This window comes from Raphanus sativus, unplaced genomic scaffold, assembly GCF_000801105.2.
Source record: "Raphanus sativus cultivar WK10039 unplaced genomic scaffold, ASM80110v3 Scaffold0065, whole genome shotgun sequence".
Classification (NCBI taxonomy): Eukaryota; Viridiplantae; Streptophyta; class Magnoliopsida; order Brassicales; family Brassicaceae; genus Raphanus; species Raphanus sativus.
In genome coordinates this window covers 1-8,478 of record NW_026615388.1, presented here as the reverse complement: position 1 = coordinate 8,478, position 8,478 = coordinate 1, and the positions used below count along the sequence as shown (strand labels likewise).

Genomic DNA, 8,478 nt, shown 5'->3' with positions numbered 1-8,478 from the left:
GAGTTCTTCCATTCTTGCGGCTGCCCAGATTTTGAGAAAGTGTACATTGCAGCCGATCAGCTCGTCAACCAAGCTCAACACTGGTGGAGCCAATCTACTGCAAAAGAAAACCGTCGCCGGTGTTCTCGAGAATCAACTTGGGATGAGATGAAAAATATGATGAGGAAGCAATACATCCCACGCAATCAATATCCAGAAATCCGGAGGCAGTTTCGTACACTTTGCCAAGAAGATAAGACGGTCATGGAGTATCACAAGCAATTCAACCATCTTCGCATTCGGCTCAATCCAGGAGTAAGCAATGAGAATGTCATGGACCAGTTTGTTTATGGCTAAGAGATGAGATTCGTTTTCACCTACAAAGGTACTCATGCGATGGTTTTGGACGGGTTGGCCCAACAAGCGGCCCAAATTGAGTATGAGAACAAAGAGCCTGAGCCGCTTGATCCGTCAGAAGAGGTCCAGCAAAATTCGAGGTACATCTTTATACCACATGAGCAAGTTTTGAGGACAAAACTTTTTCAAGGAGGAGAATATGATGCAGGCATCAAATCCACTGCTCATAAAGTAGACAAGACTTTCCATGTTTGGACTCGGATGAACCTAGACGACATCAAGCCTATTGTTCGTTTTATTCAGCTGACTGTCCCCAAACAAAGGCCACACTTAAGCCTCCTTATCAGCTCCAAAAGATCAGTCCAAAGGTATTAAAGACGTGGTCAACACTCATTAATAAGCAGATTTCAATTCCTTGAGATCAGCCTTTTGACCAGCCTATTTGATTCTTTTCTTAATGATGATTTATCCTAAAATCATCCTTTCATTTGTCTTTTGATTCTGAAACCTTTGTCCAAGAGCTATATATAAAGCTCCTCTCATTTCATTGTAAAATCAGACTTGAGTATTGAATAAAAAGTGAGATTTTCTCTTGAGAGCTTTTATGCTTGTTCTTGTTAATTCTAAGTTATGTGAGAAGCTTTCTTAGGATACAAGTGTGGAACCTTTATCTTTGTGTGAGATTCACTTAGGTGTTGGTTCTTGATCTTATCTCAAAGCTTTTCACATCTTTGAGTGGCGATCTTCATTTCATTTAAGCCGTAGGTTTTGATTTCTTGTGAGAAAAGCTAGAGTGAGATTCTCAGCCTGTATCACTAATTCTCAGTTAGATCTACAGGTTTGCGGTGTAAATAACAATTAAAAGCAATAAATCGAAGGTTAGGTGAAAAAGATTAATGGTGGCTGCTGAAAAAATTACAGGAACCGTAAGAATTTGAAGACTTGGTCTAAAGAAGAAGAAAAGAAAGAAAGAAGTTAATTACTATTATGCCACTCTTAAAATAAAAACTAAAAATGGACTTTGAGCTTCTTGAACTGGGGATTAGGTAGACAAAACACGTGTTGAGCCACTGAACCACACTGATCTGTTCAACTTGATTATACGAGCTATATATTATATCCAATCCCATTAGAAAATTTATAAACACATAAAATAAATCCCCGATTAAACGTGGATTAATCCCCGCTTTATTCATTAGGCGCTAGGCTCTACCTGAGCGTACGGATAACAGGGAGTGGAAGTAATCATTTCCAAAACCACTGATAACCAAAGTGAGAATATGGTTTTAACATTTAAGGCAGCGCACAAGCAAATCTAAACCAACATTTTCTTACAGCCGTTTAATTACCAGATGTAAATATTATATACAAGCTAAATGTTCTTTCACGATCAATAAAATAGAACATATCATATAACTCAAACCAGCTCCAAGAACAAGTAAAAGTGAAAATAGTGTCAAAAACTTTTGCAAGAACAGAGTAAATAAAAAAAACCAAACCAGCGAGTTTGCATCATCAATAACGGTCCAACGGAAACAAAACTACAAATCCATAAGATAAGAGACGTAAATAAAAACGCTACAACTAAACCACTCTTCCACAATATGAATCTAATAAAGCACTTCAATAGCTTCATTCTTCAACAGCGATCTTGCCCTTCTCGCTCACATAGATACCATCAAGAAACTTCCTAATATCCTTCTTCTTCACATGGCATTTCTGCTCAGAATCAAAACAATCATCAAAAACAGACAAAGACTCAACACATTACATTGCATGTTCCTTACGCTCTAACAGCAATTTAAACAAACAAACATCAAATAAGAACGAACCTGATTAATAAGAGCGCATGAACGGGAGACAAGCTCGATATCATTACCCTCAAGAGTAATCTCATCCTTGACTTTCTCAGACCGAACAATGGTAACACCATCCAACATATCAACCTTCCTGACCTTCTTCTCGCCGAGGAAGTTACGGATCTCGATGGACTTGTTGTCGCCGGAGATGGAAGCGTTGATAGGGAAATGAGCATACACGAACCTCATCTTGTAGAGGAAACCCTGAGTGACGCCAGCGATGAGATTGCTGACGTGGCTCAGAGCGGTTCTGATCGAGGCGCTGGCCTTGCGGGAGCCGAACCACGAGTCGATCTTGAGCTGTCGCTTGCCCGTGACGTCGTCTTTGATGAGCTGGAAATCGAGGTTGAGATGCTTGAAGTCGCGAGTGAGCTTCCGCGTGGGCTTCCACTTCGATCACCTTGGCGTGGACCTTGATGGAGACGCCTTCGGGGATGTCCATGGTCTCGGATGATAAGATCGTCTTCATCTTTCGTCTCTCGAGAGTGTGTGAAATGCCGACGGCGCTACTTCGGTATAGAAAAGAAATTTGGGAACAAGAGAAACCCTAAAGATCGCTTTTTAAATATGTAAATGTTTTGTAGAGTTTGTTTAAAGTTGAAAGAATGGGCTTCCGGTAAATGAAAACCCATCAGTTGAAATAAAGTTCATAAAGTCATTTCAGGCCCTCCATCCATTAGATGTTTTGGACATCGTTGATTCACTTTTATTAAGCAGCGATAAGACTTTTTTCTCGTTTGTAGTTTTTGGGCTGGACACGACAAACACCCGCTAATATTCGGGTTTTAAAATATATATATATATATATATACTAGGGTCGGCCCGCCCTACGGGTGGGATGTTATTTAAAAAATAGTTAAAATAGTTAGAGTAAATATTTAATATAATTTTTATTAACTTAAAATTTAAATATTAGTTTAGCTCTGAATTTGTTTTTTTGTTAAGTCTAAATATGACTTTGTTGTGGTTTTATAATTCAGAACATGTATCAATATTATTTAGAAATCAATGATATAGAGATCTTCAATCAAATTAATAGCTCTACATAGTTAATTTTGAGGTTATTATAAAATAAATTTAAGTTTAAATATACGCACGAAACTTTAATGTTAAATATATGCAGGATAATCTAAGTTTGAACATATGCATGACAATTTGAAAGTGTAATGGCTATTTTTTTATTTGATTGAAAAGTATTAAGTTTAGTTACATATAAGATTAATTTAAAAATCTGGATTTCATTCTTTATTTAGCTTATTTTACATCATCATTTGGAATTAGATGAACTCTTCTTCTTTGTTAGCCACAACAATTTTTCGTATCCTCTTGTTTTAATATCATACTCCCTCCGTTGTATAATAGAAAATGTTTTGAAGAAATTTTGATGTTTCAAAACATAAGATATTTTGATAGTTTTAAGATACTTTAATTTTATTGAAAAATGGTTAACCAATAATACTTAACTACTTTATTTATGATTGGTCAAATTATTTTCAGTTTATATTATTAATAATATTATCTTCCAAAACATCTTATATTACGGAACAGATGAAGTATTTTGTTTACATCATATTAGTAACCTATTAGCCTTATTTGGTTACAAAATCTGTTGTGGCATGGATAGATGTTCCAAAGCATGGAACAAACTATTTATTGTGAAGATAAGTACAGATATCGAATATTATTCTTTTAAATGTTATTATACCTTTAGTTTGTTAATCTTAACTTCAGAAACTTACTTCTTTATTGTTGGTGTTGTATACAGATCTTCCAATCAAATTTTTTTTTTTTTGAGAAAGGGCATTCGGACCATCCAATGAGTTAATCTATTTTATTCTTCACAACATGTGCCTCTGTTACTGAAGGATAACATGTCCAAATTAAATTGTTTTGAAAACTGATTATTATATCTGCGTGGAGGTGGGTGTACTGGTCACTTTCCAACGAACGCCAACACACCGAACCACGTTTTAGTTTTTAACTCACTATAATTTTGCATAATTTAGGTACTTCTTGTCAAAGGCATACCTAAATTTAGTATCGTAAACTAAATTTAATTAACATCATATATAAATATATATTTATTGTTTTATTGCTAGTGTAGTGTAACTCAATTTTATTTTAATTTGTACACATAAATTCTACAGTAATTTGACTTGAATTTTAATACCAAACCAAGCACAATCCAATATAACATCAATTAATCAGAGCAGTTACACAAAAGCTTCAAGCTCCATACCTGAAGTACATAGTTGTTTGCATAACTTAGGAGCTAAAGGTAGTTAAAAGAGCAGAGATGAACTAACGAAACACACATCTTTATGTGTAAACGAAACGACTTTAATACCTTTATTATACTCATACCTCCTCTGATCATTGACTACTAAACTCACTCCATCCTTTTCCGTTTATTTTTCATCTTTGAGAACATCTGCTCAACATCTTCAGACGTTATCGCCCTTGAAGTACCAACAGACTCCTACAAAAACAACAAAAGGATCATCACATTGTCTTTTTCTGAAAGCTGTGGATCAAAGAGGATTCATGGAGAATCAAAGTTCTTTTAAATGTATACCAGCAAACTCCGGAACCCATCTTTTAAGTCATTGAGGCGGTGTAAAAACTCAACTTTAGTTACATGGTCGAGATTGTTCAAACGATCAAGTGCTTAGCCTTCCTGTTTCTCCAGTTTTTCTGTTCTTTTCGCCTTTGCATTATTCTCGTATTCAGCAATAGTGTCCTCCGCATCAAGTAAAAAGCTAACCTTTCTCTCGCTGTAAATTGAGAAAACCAAAAACCATTAAATCCCGAGAATAACCAAAAAAATACAAACCATAAACCTTAAGGCACGCTTTCACTTTCATGGGCAAAGTAACTCATATATACATAGATTCCTGCTTGGAGAGTTAATGATTCAGTACTCCACCAGGAAAAACATTGATTATTACACATATACATTCTCCACCAGGAGAGTTAATCGCTTCTAGTGATTTTGCTCACCTGAAAAGTAATAACCCAACGGAACATCGATAGAAGAACAAACTAATAAAGTAACATAGAAACGGTGTAGTATTGATACCATGACGATTCAGATGGACTTGAGTTGCTGTGGCGATCTGAGACTCTGAGAGGGAGAACAGAGTGATCGATTTCGTAATAAGATCCGACTCTTAGGTGTGCCATTGTAACCAAGCAGAGAAATAAATTAGAGAAAGCTAGAAGAAGAATATGCAAACTTAGGTTTTTCAGTTCTTACCATTGACAGTCTGTGGCGGCGGTGGCGAAGAGTATTTGCCGGCGGAAGAAGATCCTCTGAACGGATACCTATTCTCGAACATCGTTACCTGCACAAAGAAAATCGGTTGTTGCTTTATTTGAAAAAGAAAAACTCAGCTATGTGTGAATTTAAGAGGAGGATCAACGATGATGATGATTTGTATTTTGATCCTTATAACAAAGAGGAGAGAAAAGAGAAGGATAACAATCATGATCTTGTTTGCTTTTACTCCCGATGATCCTCCTCTTAATTTACCCTTCCACTTTCAAATTCTCTGTAAAAAACAATTTTTTTTTGAACACAAAAATTTAAGAAGCGAAAAACTTAGAATCTCTAAAACTCTGAGAACTAAGAATCGAGTCAGATATTATGAAACGGTCTGCAGGATTAAATCAACTCTCTCTGATTTTTAGGAAGAAGATGAAAGAACGCTTTCGAAACTCTAGATCGATGGGCCTCACGCGAAGAGCTTCTGGTTTCTGAAAGCAAAGCCCAATTCAGACCCAAAATCAGATGGTTTCACGTTTAATGAAACGCAGCGTATCCTATGTGGCAGCAGGATAATTGATCAATTTCCAAGCTGGAATCCTAGGTGGCATCATGGGAGGGATTAAACACTTCTTTATATATAAAGATATATATAATAGATTTTTGATCCAATCCTAATTATCTGGCTTAAAATATTTTAATGAAAGATTTTGAGTTTCAAACAAAAATCTTTGTTGGTTTTCTTTTATAAAGATACAAATACTAGTGATATTTAATTATTTATTAAGTACAGTTATATAATAAACAAAACGAGTAACAATTGGACAAATTGTAACAAAATAATAATACAAATTTAGATACTTATTACTAGATTCGACAATACCAAATATTTGCCTTTTCAAATGGTACGGAGTAAGTAATAAGTACACGTTGAGCATCGAAAAATTATGATCAATTCTACTTTTGGCTTCCTTATAGTTTGTCGTCAAAAAGGAGACGAAATAGTAGTATGTAAGGGCATCCTCATTTGCGAACCGGAGGAGAGAGGTTCACAGGTAAAAAAAAAAAAAAATTAATAATCACACCAATCGCAGGCCACCACGTGTCGCGGGCCAGCAGAATAGTGATGAACGAAGTTCACTAGGACGACCTCACGCGGCGCGGATTCACCGGAATTGAATTATTTTAATATTTTATTTTCTTGAAAAGCGTGTGAACTCTTCCTTTGATACTCTAACTAGGTGTGTTCCTGCACCATGTGCAAGTAAAAGAATTTTAAAATATTTTTAAAGATAAATATAATTATATTTTTATTTTTTATTAATATTATAAATTTTCTTTTTCTTATCAGTATTTTAATATAAATTTGATTTAACTGAACATTAAAATTGAGATAAAATCAATTTTGTTTATTTTGAATTATATCTAAGAATGTGCATGTATATATTTAAAATTATAATCTTAGGTAGATTTTTCTATCTATTTATTTTAATTAAATATATTAAATAAATATGTAAAATTTCAGAATTGTCAAAAATTAAAATTAAACAATATTTAATAAAATCTGTAAATATATATAAGAAACTAATGATTTTACGATTAATTTGATTTTATGATTTAATTTATAATTTTCTAAAAATATGTATATATTTTTGAAAATATTTTAGTTTAAATGATATTTCAAATTTGAAATTCCATAATTGAATATATTTATTTTAATGATGATTTATGCGTTATTGCCATATTTTTAAAAAGTCCAAAAATATAAATCGATAATAAATATAATATATGAGTTATTACCATATTTTAAAACTTTTATCAAAAATATAATTAACATTATATATAATTGTCCATGTCATATTAATCTATAAGACATGTCATCAATTTTAGTAGCTATGTCACATTATTAATCTAGGTGTTTTCATGCACCATGTGTAGTGATGAATTTTTTAAAAAGTTAAATTTTATATTTTAAATGTAATTTATTAATATTATATATTTTATATTTGACTAATAATTAATACAAATATCATTAATTAAGCATAAAATTAAGAGAAAATATTTCTTATTTTAAATTATATTTAAGAATATATATGTATATATATAAAGTTAAAATCTTAGATAAAAAAATTATTTATTTCATTTGGTTAAATTATTATATCAACTTGTACAAAATTACTAAAAATCATATAAAATTGTATAGTTATCAAAATTAAAACTAAATAATATTATATAATTTGTAGATATCTAAAAGAAACTAATGATATTACGATTTAATTTTTTTTTAATTCAGAAAAATTTTAGATAATAAAAAATTTATTATTATAAAAGTAAAATTATATAATATTTCGAAATTCAAAATATCATATTTGAATATATTTATTTTAGTGATGATTTATGAGTTATTACCATATTCTACAAAGTTTACCAAAAATATAAATCAATATTAAATGTAATATATGAGTTATTGCCATATTCTAAAAATATTTCCAAAAATATATATCAGCATTAAATGTAATTGTCCATGTCATATTTAACCATATGACATGTCATCAATCTTAATAGCCACATCACAATTTTTTTTGTGAAAACGATTGTAGAGAAGACATGTGGCAAATCACTTCTCAAATATAGACTAGGGGATTAGGATGGTCTAAGTAGACTCGACCCTGTAAACGCACATAAAATTCATTGGTCAGAAGCAAGCTCAATGTCAATACTTCACACTAATTTTACTTTCAAATTCACTTGTATTCACATACTCTCTATTCATATTGCGTGTCAACTTTGAGTATCAATAAGAAACCCTTTTCCACCTTCAAATAGTTAACAAATCGTTATTTTTATTACTTGCTTGATACATTAACCCTAATTTTTGAGTGGATTATGTGGTTTATTCAGTGGTGCTACTTAGTCTTAATTCGACAAGGGAACAACAAGAAATAAATTAGATTTGTCTTGTGAAAATAAAGAATTGAAAATAACCTAGTAAGCTTTAAGAAAAACTAGATTTTGATC

At 32.3% G+C, this 8,478-nt stretch overlaps 1 long non-coding RNA gene and 1 pseudogene across 3 annotated transcripts; both read right to left on the bottom strand.

Annotated features, from left to right (window-relative positions):
- Nucleotides 1–1,726: 1,726 nt before the first annotated feature.
- On the bottom strand, nt 1,727–2,733 carry LOC130500946 (60S ribosomal protein L9-2-like; annotated as a pseudogene).
- A 1,641-nt stretch (nt 2,734–4,374) lies between these two features.
- Nucleotides 4,375–6,000, bottom strand: LOC130500945 (uncharacterized). Of its 3 annotated transcripts, none has more exons than XR_008939424.1 (5): nt 5,678–6,000; nt 5,452–5,539; nt 5,275–5,364; nt 4,771–5,195; nt 4,375–4,674 (listed from the first exon to the last, which is right to left on the bottom strand). It is a non-coding gene; the product is annotated as an uncharacterized LOC130500945 (long non-coding RNA). The 3 variants fall into 3 exon arrangements; XR_008939425.1 differs by having other exon boundaries at nt 4,375–4,434; nt 4,543–4,674; nt 5,452–5,995; XR_008939423.1 differs by having other exon boundaries at nt 5,452–5,997.
- Between the last annotated feature and the right edge of the window lie 2,478 nt (nt 6,001–8,478).